The sequence below is a fragment of the Perognathus longimembris genome, chromosome 1 (genome assembly GCF_023159225.1).
Source record: "Perognathus longimembris pacificus isolate PPM17 chromosome 1, ASM2315922v1, whole genome shotgun sequence".
NCBI lineage: Eukaryota > Metazoa > Chordata > Mammalia > Rodentia > Heteromyidae > Perognathus > Perognathus longimembris.
Window position 1 is genome coordinate 61,027,435 of NC_063161.1, and position 16,809 is coordinate 61,044,243.

The window sequence follows — 16,809 nt, forward strand, 5'->3', positions numbered from 1 at the left end:
AGTTCAAATTACATGCAAAACCTTTTCTTTCTTATGTCTTTTTGTTTGTTTGTCTTTTGTGCCAGTTCTGGGCTTGAACTCAGGGCCTTGGTGCAGCAGCAAAGCTGTTGAGGGTAGTGTGCTCTACCACTTGTGCCATAATTCTACTTCTGGCTTTTGGATAGTTAAAGGTAAGAGTCTTGCCAACTTTCTTCTCCAGCTGGCTTTGATCTGAAATCCTCAGATCTCAGCCTCCTGAGTAGCCAGGATTATAGGTCTGAGCCACCAGCACCTGGTGTCATTTTCAGGTTTTTTTTCATGACACTTTTTTTTTCAAACCTGCTAAACCTATTTATTGGATAGTTTGGAAGTTCATTTGGAGGAAGTTGTTTTAATTACTTACTTTTGGGGATTCAAGTGCTATCAGCATTACCTGTGTTTAAGGTTCCATGGATGTGACTTTTCCATTAGACTAACTTTTCGCATTGCTCTCTAGATCCTGAGCTAAGAATGGGCAATCAGCCAATCAATACCAAGGATTAGTTTAAACTATCTCTTGCTTAGAATTGTAAAATAGCCAGGCCTCTGGATAACGGAATTAATTTAATTTCCTGTCTCTACAAATAATCAATGCTTCCCCTCTAACTTGGAATAGATGTTTACATTTAATGAGTAAACTCTGTTGTTACTCATGTAATACCAGTGTTTTGTATTCATTACTTTTCAGTGGAAGTTGCTTATGTGGTAAAAAGAAATTATAACCACTGCACTTAAAATGAAGTGTGAAGTTAGTATTCTTTTCTGTGAACCTTTGGTGAGATTCCACATTTTTTATTTTGAATAGTTCCTTCTTTTCCACATTATTTCATGTGTTTGGTTTCATAACCTTTTCTAAGTTTTTATATATGGCATCAGAAACACATCCTTAATTGCAAAGCCTAAAGATAAAGTCACAGCTTAGCTTTGGTGTTGTATGAATGGAAAGTCATCCTTGGAAGGATCAACTCTGCAGTTAAGCCTTTTCCCCTTCAACTGTTGTTTAGACAATGCACATGAGCAAACTTTAAAGTACAAAAAAGTAAACTTGGGCTGTCTAACAGAACTATTCAGTAAGTTAAATTTTTTGGTTAAATGATATTTTTGCTCTTATATTCTAAATTGTAGACTGGTATATACAAATTTTCCACCTCTGTTGGCATTTTTGAATATTTAATAAATAGTTTGTGGGTAAACACCTACCTTTGTATGATTATGGCTTACTGCTGAGGTAGCCAAGTCCAAAAAAAAAAAATCACAATGTCTTAAAGGCTGAAATTCCATATGTAGGATTGGAATGTGGCTTAGTGGTAGAGTGTTTATCTAGCATGCATAAAGCCCTAGGTTCAATTCCTCAGTATGACATTAACAGAAAAAGCCAGAAGTGACACTATAGCTCAAGTGGTAGAGTGCTAGCCTTGAGCCAAAGAAGCTTGGGGACAGTACCCAGGCCCTGAGTTCAAGGCCCAGGACTGGAGAAAAGAAAAAAACAAATTCCATATGTATGAAAATGTTGGGAACCAAGCCAGCAGCTAATCTCATTCTGACCTCTGGCTGTGTTGTTATTATAAGGATATACTAAGTGCAAGGACATTAGTTTACTAGTAACACAGCACTAACCGGGAATTGCTTTACTATGTACTCCAGAGTCCATTCCTATGTTAATCAACCTCATCCTGTCTTTACTGCATCTTGCGAACTTCAAAGCCCTTTTGTGTTCTTGAACTTTAGTAACTCTATGCTATTCCCTGGTTCCTAAACTGCATATAAGCTGGAAGTTAAGAATAAACATGGCTGCAGCCTTGAGTTATGATCTTGAACAGCAGACCTCCCGAACCCCATCTTTTGTCTCTTGTCTATCTTTCTTTTTCTTTAATCCTCACTCCCCCCCAATCAGGATTCCCTTTTGCTGCCAGCTGGCTCCGGCATGAAAACCCTCTGTTGAGTGATCTCTTGGAAATAACAGAATGGAAGTGGGTGTTAGAAAAGGGTGTTCGGGGTATGCATGAACTCCTAAATCTAATAGTGGACACTTGATAGGATATAAATTGCTCAGAAATTTGGGGGTTTCTCAGATTCTAGAATGTTCCTATGTTAAGTGTCTTCTATGTATTGGTATTCACAGATATAAAGAGGAGACCCCAGTGACCTAAGAGGGACCTACCTATTTACTGAAATCTAAGGAGAAATCATCAAGTGTTTAGCTATTTAATAGCTCAGTTAATTTTTTTAATTTAATTTTATTGTCAATGTGATGTACATAGGGGTTACCATTATATACGTAAGGTAATAAGTACATTTCCTGCCAAATATTGTTGCTCCCTTCCTGTTTTTCCTCCATTTTCCCTCTCCACTCCCAGTTGCAAAGTTCATTTCCAACATATTGTTTTGTGAGTATTGCTGTTTTCAATTTCCCCTGAGTGATGGGAGCTGTGTCTCTGTTCTTTAGCACAGGACCCAATTTTGTGTGTGTGTGTGTGTGTGTGTGTGTGTGTGTGTGTGTGTGTGCCCATACACTGGGGCTAGAATCCAGGGTCTAGCATTCTCATTTGGGTTGTTTTGCTCAAGGCTGGTACTCTACCACTTGAGCTACAATTTCAATACAGTTTTTATGCTGGCTAACTGGAGATAAGAATCTCATGAACTTCTCTTCCAGGCTGGTTTTGAGTCAACATTCTCACATCTCAGTCTCCCAAGTAGCTAGTCATGAGCCACTAACACTTAGCTTCATTAGCTTTTTTCAAGAGAAAAAAAAGCTTATCTGTGCTTAGCTGCCCTTCCATATGAGTTAGAAGATCCAAACACTTGGCATAAAAAAAAACCCTAAATTAAAAGAAACAACCTGTAAATAAAGTTATAAGTAAAATGGTAGGTTGAAAAACATAGGGAGAGAGGGAGGAAGATGGCGCTGCCACAGTAGGGAGGCACCCCAACTCGCTCCAACTGAATAGCGAGCTGGGAACTTCAGCACCCAACACCCCATCAAGAACCCAGCAAAACCAGTAGCCAGAAGCAGTGGAGAAATGCTGCTTGAGCGCAAGATTCTAGGCTATATACAATTACAAAAAGGAAGCAAAAAGGAGCAAAAAAAGAAGAGCCTATAACCTGCACCCTCAACCTGCACCCTCCCCCCACCAGCCGACCCTGGCCCGAACAGGGCCAGGCTGGGAAAGGGGACATGGCGAATGGCAGACCGACTGTCAAAAACCCACACCGGGAGTGCAGAGTCCAGACAGCAGGACTCCACGGACCCCAGGGAGAGTGCAGACCAAGACACACGGCGAAGGCGATGACGGCGACGGGAAGTTCGGGTCCACACAGCTGGGAACGGAAGTGAGCGGCGGGGAAACCAAGCGGCGCAGAAGGGGAGAGCCGGGGACCCCACCACGACCTTTCGCCACACCACAGCACTCCACCCCCGAAGGACCAACGGTGGTGCGGGACACACACACAATCCAGGACCAGTGAGTCCCCCATTACCCTCTCCCCAAACGGGAGACCAGCTATCAGAGACCCAAACTCTACAAAGAAGCTAGAACTCCCTCCCTCCCCCTCCCACAACAAAAACCCCCAAATCAGGTGGGAAGGTCCCATCAGGCCCTGGGAAGACACAGGAGCTAACAGGGGAAGGGCAGAGCAGCGCCAAGGTTGCAGAGGAGCCTGAACTGGCCACACCGGCCCCGCCCCCTTCCCAACAGGGGCCCGGGGACCGCAGGCAGTGCAAGCCCCACCCGAGGCGCCTGCTCCTTGTTGACTTTCTCAACTAAAGCCACAGGTGCTGGTCGGCAATACCAGCACAGCAGGGACACCTGGGCCTGATCACACGCTCCCCCTCCCCCCCCCCCCCCCCCCCCCCCCGCACAGCAGAGTCCCAGTCTGAGGGCGGTAACCCACGCTCGGACACTTGATCCCACTGGGCCCCACACATACCGACCCCCACAGTGGGCTCGCAGGAGGGTGCAAGCACAACCCAACTACCTGGGGGCATGCTCGGGTAGGCATACCCCGCCCAGGTGGGCAGGGCCACAGCTGCAGTGCCCGTTGGACTGGGCACACAGCGCACAGGTGGGTGGGACCCCGGCGACAGCACCCGCTCTGGTAGGCGCGCCTGCACAGGAGGGCAGGGCTCTCCATCGGCCATGCCTACGCAGTTTGGCCCATTTTGCACAAGTGGGTGGGCGGCACCCTCAACAACACCAGCCCCGGAGCAGTCCACACAGGAGGGTGAACCGCCTGAGAGGTGAGGTCCTCTGACCAAGATACAGAGTGGAAAAAAGAAGAGATAAATCTCCACGCCATGCTGAATCAGCGACCAGCAAACCCCCACCAGGGGCACTCTAGGGTCAGCACAACACAGCGGCAGGATACTGTCCCGCAGAGAAAGACACAGAACCTACCGGCCCCCAAGTGCAGGGAGAGTGACCACCTCAGCAACAACAGAGAAGGACATGCTCACCCATTGGGAAGCAAGGTTCAACAGCCAAACCCAAACCCAGAGCCAGGACACCAGGACACAAGGCTCCCACTGATGGACCAGCAAGAAGCAGGACAAAGCCAAACCAGGGAAGCTATCCACAGATCTCCAGATGCACAAATCACAATGAAATATAACACATTTCATTAAAGGGCAAGCCAACTCTCCAGCTCCAAAAAGCAGCACGACTGAAGAGGAGATGGAGAATAAAAATACTACTGAGGCCATGTTAACAGAAATGATGGAAAGCATTAGAAACGAAATCAGAAAACAACTCCAGGAGTTTAGAGTGGAAGACTTGAAGGACATCTAGGAAGCCAAGAAAGAAATGGAAGCAAAAATGGATACAATGCAAACCTCCTTTAAAGAAGACATTAACATCATGAGAAGTGAAATGCATGAAAAAATAGATTTAAAATGCAACTCTTTAAAGGAAGAAATTTCCACGATCAGAGCCGATCTGGCAACCATAAATAGCTCTCTGACATCCATAAACTCTGCAATTGAATCCACAGCAAAAAGAATTGACCATATTGAAGCCAGAATCTCTCTCGGATGATGATGCAGCCGATAAGAACCAGAAAATTATCACACTCCAAGAAACGGTAAAGCTCCAGGACAGACTAATACCAGGAGCTAGTGGACAAAGACAAGAGATATAATCTGCGCATAATTGGAATAGAAGAAGGAGCCGAATACCAGAGCAGAGGGCTTCATCATATTTTCAATAAAGTTATTGCAGAAAACTTCCCCAATCTCACAAGGGACCCCATCCAGGTAACCGAAGCCTATAGGACACCTGCCAGGCCAGACCCCAGAAAAGCCATGCCAAGGCACATAATATTCAAGACTTCAGATCTCAAGAATAAAGTGCAAATTTTAAATGCAGCCAAAGTGAAGAAAGAAATCTATTACAATGGGAAGAGGATCCAAATAACAGCAGACCTCTCCACACAAACCTACCAAGCACGAAGGGAGTGGAAGAACACCATCCAAGTTCTACAGGCCAACAACATGCAACCTAGGAAAAAATATCCAGCAAAGTTGGAGTTCACATTCGAGGAAAAAACAGATCTTTCCATAGGAAAGAGGATCTAAAGGAGTATGTGAATAAAAAACCAGCCCTACAGCGAATTCTAAGAGGGGAATCCTACCTAACAGAAATTGTACAGGTCACACAGACAGAAACAGAAAGAAACTATAATAGCCAGAGCCCAACAGAAAGAGCAGCTCACTAAAGACAAGAAAAAAAAAAAAAGAGGAAAAACAGCCCAACAAGAAAATGGAAGGAGAAAAAACACTCTCATCCTTGATCTCTTTGAATATAAATGGTATAAACACTCCGATAAAGAGGAGCAGACTGGCAGAATGGATCTGCAAACAAAAAGTTGCCATCTGTTGTCTACAAGAGACCCACCTTACAGCAAGGGACAAAAACAGGCTCCGAATGAAAGGATGGAGCAAGATCTTCCAAGCAAACGCACCTACCAAAACGGCAGGTGTAGCCATCCTGATCTTAGACAAGCCTGTAGAACTTGGATGGTGTTCTTCCACTCTCTTCGCGCTTGGTAGGTTTGTGTGGAGAGGTCTGCTGTTATTCGGATCCTCTTCCCATTGTAATAGATTTCTTTCTTCGCTTTGGCTGAATTCAAAATTTGCTCTTTATTCCTGAGATCTGAAGTCTTGAATATTATGTGCCTTGGCGTGGCTTTTCTGTGGTCTGGCCTGGCAGGTGTCCTGTAGGCTTCGGTTACCTGGATGGGGTCCCTTGTGAGATTGGGGAAGTTTTCTGCAATAACTTTATTGAAAATATGTTGAAGCCCTCTGCTCTGGTATTTGGCTCCTTCTTCTGTTCCAATTATGCACAGATTATATCTCTTGTCTTTGTCCACTAGCTCCTGGATTAGTCTGCCCTGGAGCTTTACCGTTTCTTGGAGTGTGGTAATTTTCTGGTTCTTCTTGGCTGCATTATCATCCGAGAGAGATTCTGACTTCAATATGGTCAATTCTTTTTGCTGTGGATTCAATTGCGGAGTTTATGGATGTCAGAGAGCTATTTATGGTTGCCAGTTCAGCTCTGATCGTGGAAATTTCTTCCTTTAAAGAGTTGCATTTTAAATCTATTTTTTCATGCATTTCACTTCTCATGATGTTAATGTCTTCTTTAACGGAGGTTTGCACTGTATCCATTTTTGCTTCCATTTCTTTCTTGGCTTCCTGGATGTTCTTCAAGACTTCCACTCTAAACTCCTGGAATTGTTTTCTGATTTCGTTTCTGAGACTTTCCATCATTTCTTCTAACATAGCCTCAGTTGATTTTTTTATTCTCCATCTTTTCAGTCGTGCTGCTTTTTGGAGCTGGTGAGTTGGCTTGCCCTTTGATGAAATGTGTTATATTTCTTTGTGATTTGCGCATCTGGAGATCTGTGGGTGGCTTCCCTCGTTTGGCTTTGTGCTGGTTCCCGCTGGTCTGTCAGTGGGAGACTTGTGTCCTGGCTCTGGGTTTGAGTTTGGCTGTTGAACCTTCCTGCCCAATGGGTGAGCGTAACCTTCTCGGTTGTTGCTGGGTGGTCACCCTCCCTGCACTTGGAGGTGGGTAGGTTCTGTGTCTTTCTCTGCGGGATAGTGTCCTGCCGCTGTGTTGTGCTGACCCTAGCGTGCCCCTGGTGGGAGTTTGCTGGTCGCTGATTCAGCATGGTGTGGAGGCTTTTCTCTTCTTTGGTTCTTTTTTCCACTCTGTATCTTGGTCAGAGGAGCTCACCTCTCAGGCGGTTCATCCTCCTGTGTGGATTGCTCCAGGGCTGGTGTTGTTGAGGGGTGGCCCACCCACTTATGCGAAATGCGCCAAACTGAGTGGGTGCTGCCGCTGGGGGGCTCTGCCTTCTTGTGACGGTGGGCCTACCTGAGCCGGCACTGCTGCTGGTGGAGGGGGGGGAGGCCTGCCCACCTGTGTGATGTGCGCCTACCACAGCGGGCGCTGTTGCTGGGGCCTCTGCCCACCTGTGCATGGTATGCCTACCAGAGCGGGCCCCAGGTTGTTGGGGTGTGCTTGTGCCCTCCCGTGAGTTTGCTGTGGGGGGCAGTATGTTTGGGCCCCAGTGGGATCAAGTGTCCGGGTGTGTGTTAGTGCCCACGGACTGTGCCTCTGCTGTGAGGGGGGGCGTGTGATCGGGCCCAGGTGTCCCTGCTGGGTTGGTATTGCCCACCAGCGTGCCTGTGACTTTTGTTGAAAAAGTCTTCGAGGCCCAGTCGCCTCAGGTGGGGCTTCCAATGTCTACCTGTCCCTGGGCCCCTGTTGGGAAGGGGGCGGGGCCAATGTGGCCTGTTCAGGCTCCTCTGCTGCCTTGGCGCTGCTCTGCCCCTCCCCTGCTAGCTCCTGTGTCCTCCCAGAGTCCAAAGGGACCTTTTGCAGCCTGATTTGGGGGTTCTTTGTTCCCTTGAGGTGGGGAGGGGGACGGAGGGAGCTCTGGCTTCTTTGTAGGGTTTGGGTCTCTAATAGCTGGTCTTCCATCGGGGGAGGGGGTAATGGGGAACTTACTGGTCCTGGATTGTGTGTGTGTGTCCCGCGCTGCTGTTTGCTCTTTGGGGGTGGGGTGCTGGGCGGTCATTTGGTGGTGGCGGCCCCGGCTCCAGCTCGGTTCCCCCGCCGCTCACGACAGATCCTGGCTGAGCGGTCCCGAACTTCCCGTCGCTGCCACCATCTGCCACGATCGGTCCGCGCTCCCCCTGGGGACCGTGGAGCTCTTGTTGTCTGGACTCTGCGGTCCTGGCGTGACTTTTTGGCAGTCGGTTTGTCGGTGCCGGGTCCCCTTTCCCAGCCTGGCCCTGTTCGGGCTAGGGTCAGGGGGTGGGGGGAGGGTACCCGGGAGATTCTCCGGCTCTGTGCAGGTTATAGGCTCTCCTTTTTTTGTTCTTTTTTGTTTCCTGCGTTTCTCCACTGCTTCTGGCTGCTGGTTTTGCTGGGTTCTTGATGGGGTGTTGGGTGCTGGAGTTCCCAGCTCACTATTCAATTGGAGCGAGTTGGGGTGCCTCCCTACTGTGGCGGCACCATCTTCCTCCTCTCCCTGGTTTATTTGTTTAAGGCCAAAATAGTTCAAATACACATCTTAGAATGTTTTTTCCCTTTTAAAAAATATTATCTTTATGTGGTTCTACAAAAGGATTTCAATTCAAAATGTCAGTTTCTGACATTTGATCAATGTCATCCCTTCCGTCATTTTCCCTCAAGTTCCTGAGCCAACCCCTCCCCTTAAGTTACCTGCTTCCATTTTCCATTTTCATATATGTACATGGAATACTATGACTGCATTCTCCCACTCTTCCTCTATTTGTTTGCCCACACTGAATCTTTTCTTTTTATTTTTGCCTTGAACTCTGGGCCTGGGTTCTGTCCCTAAGCTCTTTCTGCTCAAGGCTACAGCTCTATCACTTAAGCTACAGCACCACTTCTTGAATTTTTTTTTCTAAATAGCAATTACCAGATTTTCTGTGATTTTGTTTTAAAGTGGCTGCATATTTAAAGATTTGAAATTTTAGAAACTGCATTAGAACTTTTTAGAAACCTAGGGTTTTCTTGTTTGCTTAATTTTTTTTTGGAGGGGGAGTGAGTGCTATCAGAAGACTTGGTTACAAAAAGCTACCCTAGATAATTATAGCAAAGGTGACTTTTTTTCTCCTTAACAGATATAAGAAAAGGAATAAAGGAAAGGGATTGAATAAGGGCAAGCTGTTGGGAGCCCACCCCTAAGGAGGAGCAGGCTGGAGGCGATGGTGAAGTACAGGACAGGCTGGAGATGAAATGATTTCACTGTGGTTACTCTGGGACAGAATAACCCATCCACAGGGCATTTTATGCCTCTGGAGAATGGCCACCCAAATCGAGCTCTCCTCACTGCCAGAGTCTCATGGGAGGAAAAGAAATCTAACAGTGATGGTTTTGCTTGATTCAAGGAGTCAATAGGAAAAGCGGTTGTGCTAATGAGACATCAATAAAAAGGAGTACAGTGGGGGAGGTAAAGGGAATGGGGAGAAAAAAAAAAACTAAATAAAACCAACTAAAAATAAATATTGTGTCGTGTGTATGTTTGTGAGTGCCAGTACACACTGGGGTTTGAATTCAATACCTGGGCACTGTCCCTCAGCCATTTTTGCTCAAAGCTGGTACTCTACCATTTGAGCCATGACTCCACTTCCAGCTTTTTGATGGTTAGCTAGAGATTTGAAGCTCACAGACTTTTCTGCTTCGTCTAGTTTCAAATTTGGATCCTCAAATCCCATCGCTCTGATTAGCTAGAATTATAGGCATGAGCCACCAGTGCCTAACTAGATTTAAAACATAAGTTTTTAGGGAAAAAAAACCCAGAAACTTGGACATAGAACATTATTTGGTCATTAATAAATCAAGACTTCTTATAGTGCTGCAGTGGAAATGGCATTTCTCTGGCTAACGAGTATACTAAACAGAAAAAAATAATTACTTGTGAAACCCTAGAGGGAGGTTCAATTCCTGGGGGTGGGAAGGGATAGTTAAGAGTGGCTAAAATACTTTTTAAAGTGAGATGATACAAGCAGTATTACAAAAAGGAGAAATAAAAAAATGTTTTGTGTGCTAGTATTGGAATTTGAACTTAGGAGCTTGAACTCACTGTCTCTTAGCTGTTTCACTCAAGGTTAATTGCTGTATCAGTTGAGCCACAGCTCTACTCCCTGCTTTTTACTGGTTAAAAATAAGAGTCTTATGGAGTTTTCTTCCTGGGCTGGTTTCAAACTTCGGTTCCATCTCAGCCTCCTGAGTGGCTAGGATTACAGGTGTGAACCCCTGGCATCCAGAAAAGAGGATGTAGTTACTTCCTCTCTAAACTGAGTTCCTCAGGCCTTATCTCACAGGCTTTTAGAGGAATATAGATTGAGACAAAATATGATTCATCATGGATTCATTCCAGCAATCAAATAAAGGGACAAACAATACATTACTTCTTGGTTAATATTAATATAACAGAACTTCAGGGTGCAAATGAGAGGAAATATTACTTCCTTTATGAGTTGATTATTGATACCAACTTCCTCCTGTTAGTGTAACCCCCCCCACACACACACACACAAAGTAGTCCTACAGAGAGAGATCCTGCAGCTTGATGTGTCTAAGTCTGGAAGTCTATCTAATCTGTGATATAATGCTCTCAGGAAATTATTTTTGCAAAGAGCTGTTGTGTTTTCCTAGACTTTTCAAATGATAAAACACTTCCAAAAGTGAATTGCTTAGCCACTAGACTTCATACAGATGAGCCATTTCTGAAGTAAGCCAGTCCTGGGTCTTGAAATCAGGGCCTGGATGCTGTACCTTAGCTTTTCACGCAAGTCTGACACTCTAACACAGGTCACAACTCCACTTCCAGCTTTTTGCTGATTAGAGTCTCAAACTTTCCTGCCCAGGCTGGCTTCAAACAGGGATCCTCAGATTTCAGCCTTTTGAGTACCTAGGTTTATAGGTAAGAGCCACTAGCATCGGGTCCATTATTAAATTAGAAAAGAAATACTGAAGTTGGTGCAAAATTTTTCACTAATGTTTTCGGTCTTTGATTCTATTTATATGCAATAATATATCTACTGATTTGCATATTGAAGGTATCTTGCAGCCCTGGAACTATACCAACTCAATCCCAGTGCACAATTATTTAACGTGTGTTTGTTGAACTTGGCTTGAAAGTATTCCTGAGGAATTTTGCATCTATGTTCACTGAGGAAATTAACCAATGGTGTGTGTGTGTGTGTGTGTGTGTGTGTGTGTGTGTGTGTGTGTGTATGTGTTTGTGTGCATGCACACGCTAGTCCCAGAGCTTGACCTCTGGGCCTAGAAGCTGTCCTTGAGTAATTTTGTTCAAGGCTAGCACTCTACCACTCAAGCTAGTGTGCTATCACTCAAGCCACAGCTCCACTTCTGGATTTTTGTGGTTAATTAGAGCTAAGAGTCTCATGAATTTTCCTGCGTGGGCTGGCTTTGAACCTCAATTCTCAGCTCTTGGCTTCTGGACTAGTCAGGATTAAAGGCATGAGCCACCATGACCCAGCTTGCTCTTTCTTCTTGTCTTTTGCTTTCACATCCTTATTATCTGGTTTCAGTATCAGAGTAATACTGGCTTCATAGAATGGGTTTGGTAGCATTCCTTCCTTTTGTGTGTTATGGCATAGTTTGAGGTAAAATGATACTTGTTCTTTAAAGCTCTGGTAGAAGTCAGCAGTAAATCTAGCCCTGGCCTTTACCTTGTTGGGAGAATCTTTATTACTACATCAGTCTCCATTGCTTGTTATTGATCAGGCTTTGTTTGAACCGTTCTCACCATTCAATTTTGGCACATGTTTAGAAATTCATCATTTCTCCTAGATTTTCCAATTTATTGGAGTGTGAGGCTTCAAAATACTCCCCCCACAGTCTTCTGGATTTCTGTGACATCAGTTGTAAATTCATGTTTTTACTTCTATTAATTGGGTTCTTTGCTCTCTTTTCTTTAGTCTGGTTAAGAAAGAACTTGTTTTTAAGATAGCACTCTTTGCTCCATTTTATATAGCTTTAGTCTCCATTTTAATGATTTCCACACTTAATATTTTTATTAGCAACCCCAGGAAGAAATAAAAGAGAAAGGAAAAAGAAAATGTAAAGAAATTTCTTGAGAAAAAAAAATCTCTTGAGGTGTATTTTAGTCTTGCCTGGATTTTAGGAAGAAAATAAGGATATTTTTGTTACTCCAAAAGTGTAGAGCAATTTCATATTTAAGTTGCAGAAGAATAGTTCCAAGCAAAGAAGCATTTTAGGTAAGTCAACATAATGCATTTTTCTTTCTTGAGGTAAACTGTGTGAACTATGTGATCGATCATGTTGATCATTACCTATCATTACTGATCATTATTGATTCAGTTAAACCTGTCATAGATCAATCTAGGTTTAACTGAGGAAGACCAGCCGGGGTGGTGACCAGGAGCGCTTGGAGGCTGAAGCTCTTCCTCCTGACCCTTCTGCTTCCTGCAGAAGACCACTGGGACCGAACCGAGACTCTGAGCCAGAAAACTACAACTCCCAGCAGCCACCAGGCCAAATTTTGGCCTGCTCAGTGGGAATCCACCCCTGCCCACGGGGCTCCAAGGAGGTCCAGAAGAGGCATGGCATGCTGCTTCCTGTACCACTGGAAGTAGATGCCAGTCAAGCCGGACCGCTGTCCAACAGAGATCCAGCAGTGAACAGCACCACACCTCCACTGAACACAATCCCTCCGGTCCGTACCCCACCCCCACTGAACACAATCCCCCCAAACCCAAATGGTAAATCACAACAGAGCATTACAAGATCCCTGGATAAGACCAAAGACAGTCCCAGAAAGGACCCTAAGGCGAGCAAACAAGAAGAGATGGAAAACAGAAGAACCAGTAAGGAGAGAATTAGCCAATGAATAAAAGAAGAGATCATAAAGAAAAATAGAAGAATGTAAGGAGGAAATGACCAAGGATAGCTAGGATATCCATAAAGATATGGAGGGGAGGACAGAAATGATACACACCTCATTATAAGACAAAATTCAATTCCTGAGAACTGACGTTCAGAGAGCTTAGAAGCAGGAAAGACTCTATTTCCTATTGCAAACCACAGTTGAAAGCATAGGCAAGAGAATAAGTAAAATAAAAAATAGGGCATCAGGAGTTGAGGAGAAAACAGCAGAATTAAAACAAAAAAAATCAAAGGCATAGAAAAAAGGATCAGAAATTCAAGAATTGGCAGATTGAGCCAAAAGATAAAATCTGTGCATGGTTGGAAGAGATGAACAGGAAGAATTCTAAAGGCATTAAAAATTCAAAACACATTAAAATCTATTCAACAAAATAATAACAGAAAACTCCCTAATTTCCAGAAAGAGGGCCTTACCCACTGGAGAGAGGCATACAGAACTCCTACTAGAGAGGAGTCAAGAAGAAATACTTCTAGACACATGGTAGTGCAAACTCTGGACTTAACAAACAAGGATGATTTTAAAAGCAGCAAAATTGAAGGAGTGATATTACAATAGGAACAAGATCAGAATTACTGCAGATTTCTCCACACAAACTCTGAGTGTAAGGAGAGGCTGGAGTGGTATAATTCAAGCTCTGAACAATAGCTGCCAACAACTGGTATATCCAGTGAAGCTAGCTTTCATAATTGATGGTGCAACAAAAACATTCCATGACAAATGAGAGCTAAACCTGAACTACAAAGGATGGTAAAGGGAAGCAAGCAATCTGAAGAAAACAATCAATGTCAAGGAAACACATTAGACAAAAACCACTAGAAGACTAGTAAACAAAGGAAGAGGAAAGAAGCAAATAAAAACATGGCAGGAAACTTGACACATTTCTTCACAGTAACCTTAAATATTAACAAACTCAACTCCTCAACCAAAAGACATGGAGCAGCAGTTTGCATCAAGATCCAACCATTTGTTGTCTCCAAGAAATACGTACAAAGATAACCCCAAATTCTAAGTGAAGGGATGGGAAAAGATTCTTCATGCAAATTCATCCTGCAAGAAGGCAGGAGTATCCATATTGTTATCTGATAAAATAGACATTTCATTAAAGTCAATAAAAAGATACAGGGAAGGTCATTACATACTAATAAAGGGAATGATCTATCAAGAGGTAATCATGGTGTTTAATATTTATGTAGCAAACAATGGAGCACCTAAGTACATTAAACAAAAACTTTAGGATTTACAGGACATGACAGTCCCTAACACAACAATAGTGAGAGATTTTAACACTTCCCTTTTACCAAAGGACAGTTCAGTCAGACAAAAGATAAGCAAGACACTAAATTAAATGACATCATAACCAAAATGGACTTAAAAGATAACGGGCTGGGGATATGGCCTAGTGGCAAGAGTGCTTGCCTCGTATACATGAGGCCCTGGGTTCGATTCCCCAGCACCACATATACAGAAAACGGCCAGAAGTGGCGCTGTGGCTCAAGTGGCAGAGTGCTAGCCTTGAGCAAAAGGAAGCCAGGGACAGTGCTCAGGCCCTGAGTCCAAGGCCCAGGACTGGCCAAAAAAAAAAAAAAAAAAAAAAAAAAAAAGATATCTAGAGTACTTCACTCAATAACAACCCAATTCACTTTCTTCTCAGTAGCTTATGGAAACATTCTCCAAAATTAATCCTATCACAGGACACACAATGAGCAAATACAAGAGGATCAAGGTAACTCCTTGCATCCTATCTGAACACAGTGGAATTAAACTGGTTCTTAACAACAAAACATACTGCAGAAAATACTCAAACACATGGAGACTGAATAACATTCTACTGAAGGACACATGGGTCACCAAAGGAATAAAGGAGGACATTAGAACGGTCTTACAATTCAATGAATATGAATTCAATGACAATACCACAAAACCTCTGGGACACAGCAAAAGCAGTGATGAGAGGAAAGTTTATATCTCTAAATGCACACATGAAAAGGAGTATCAACTCAAGAAAATAATCTCATGATGCAACTAAAGCTGCTAGAAAAAACAAGAACAAACCAACCCCAAAACTACTAGATGGAGGGAGATAGCAAAGATTAGTGTAGAAGTTAATGAAAGTGAGACTAATAAGATACACATGAAATCAATAAAACAAAAAGCTGGTTCTTTGGGGAGAAAATCAATAAAACTGACAGGCCACTAGCTAAAATGACAAAGAAAAGAGATCCAAGTCAATAAAATTAGAAACACACAAGTAAACATTATAACAAACATCTAAGAAATATAAACAACTATGAAGGACTGCTTTAAAAACTTATACTCAAATAAGATGGAAAACCGAGTAGAAATGGACAAATTTGTAGAAACATACAAGCTGCCTAAGCTGAACCAAGAAGATATAAACCAGTTAAATAGGCCCATAACACTCAACGAGATTGAGGAAGTAATCAGAAGTCTTTCAACAAGGAAAATTCCAGGTCCCAAAGGACTCACCGATGAATTCTATAAGATTTTTAAAGTTGAACTAACATCAAACCTTTTTGTGAAATATAAACAAAAGGATCAATTCCAAACTCATACTAGGAAGTTGTTATAATCATCCCCAAACCATGTTAGGATCCAACAAAAAGAGAGAGCCATAGACCAATTTCTCTGATGAACACAGATACAAAGCTCTTCAATAAAATACTAGCCAACAGAATCCAGCAACTAATAAAAAATATCACATGTTAGGATCAAGTACGCTTCATTCCACAGATGTAAGGCTGGTTTAATATATGTAAATCAATAAATCTACACAGAGTCAAAGGCAAGAAGTATACTATCATCCAAATAGATGCAGAAAAATTCTTTGAAAAAAATCCAATATCCATACATATTAAAATCTCCAGAGAAGCTAGGAATAGAAGGAACATTCCTTAAAACAATGAAGGCTATAAACAACAGACCAAAAGCCAGCATCATACTGAATGGTGAAAAACTAAAACCAGTTCCCCTAAAATTAGGAACAAGGCAAGGATGCCCACTCTCTCCACTCCTCTTCAATACAATTCTGGGATTCCTAGCCAGAGAAATAAAACAAGAAAATGAAATAAAAGAAATTTACATAAGGAAAGAAGTCAAATTATCCCTATTTGTGGATAGCATGATCTTATACCTAAAGGACCAAAAAGAATCCTGGAACTGAAGTTCCTAGAATTGATCAACCACTTTGAAAAAGTAGCAAGATACAAAATTAACCCACAAGAATCAGTAGCCTTTTGTGTGAAAACTATGTACAAGTAGAAAAGGAAAGCATTAAAACAACTCCATTTGCAATTTCTTAAAAAACAATGACAGGAATAAACCAAAGATGCAAAGGATCTTTATAGTAAAACTATACAAATTTGGAGACAAATCAAAGAAGACACCAGGAAATGGAAAGACCTTCCATGTTCATGGATCAGAAGAATAAATATTGTGAAAATGACCATTCTGACAAAGATGGTATACAAAATCAATGTAATCTCCTTCAAAATCCCAATGACTTTCTTTACTCAGATAGAGAAAACAATCCAAAAATTCATATGGAACAAAAGACCTTGATAACCAAACTAGGCAAAAAAAAAAAACAACACCCCAAAACAGTAATGCCAGTGGTAACACAATCCCAGATCTACTGCAGAGCTATAATAACAAAAGTAGTTTGGTATCACACAAAAATAGACCAGAAGATAAATGGGACAGATGAGAAGATCCAGAAATAAAACTATACACTTATAATTATCTGATATTTGATAAATGAGCCAAAGACATATAGTGGAAAAAAATAGCCTCTTCAATAATTGG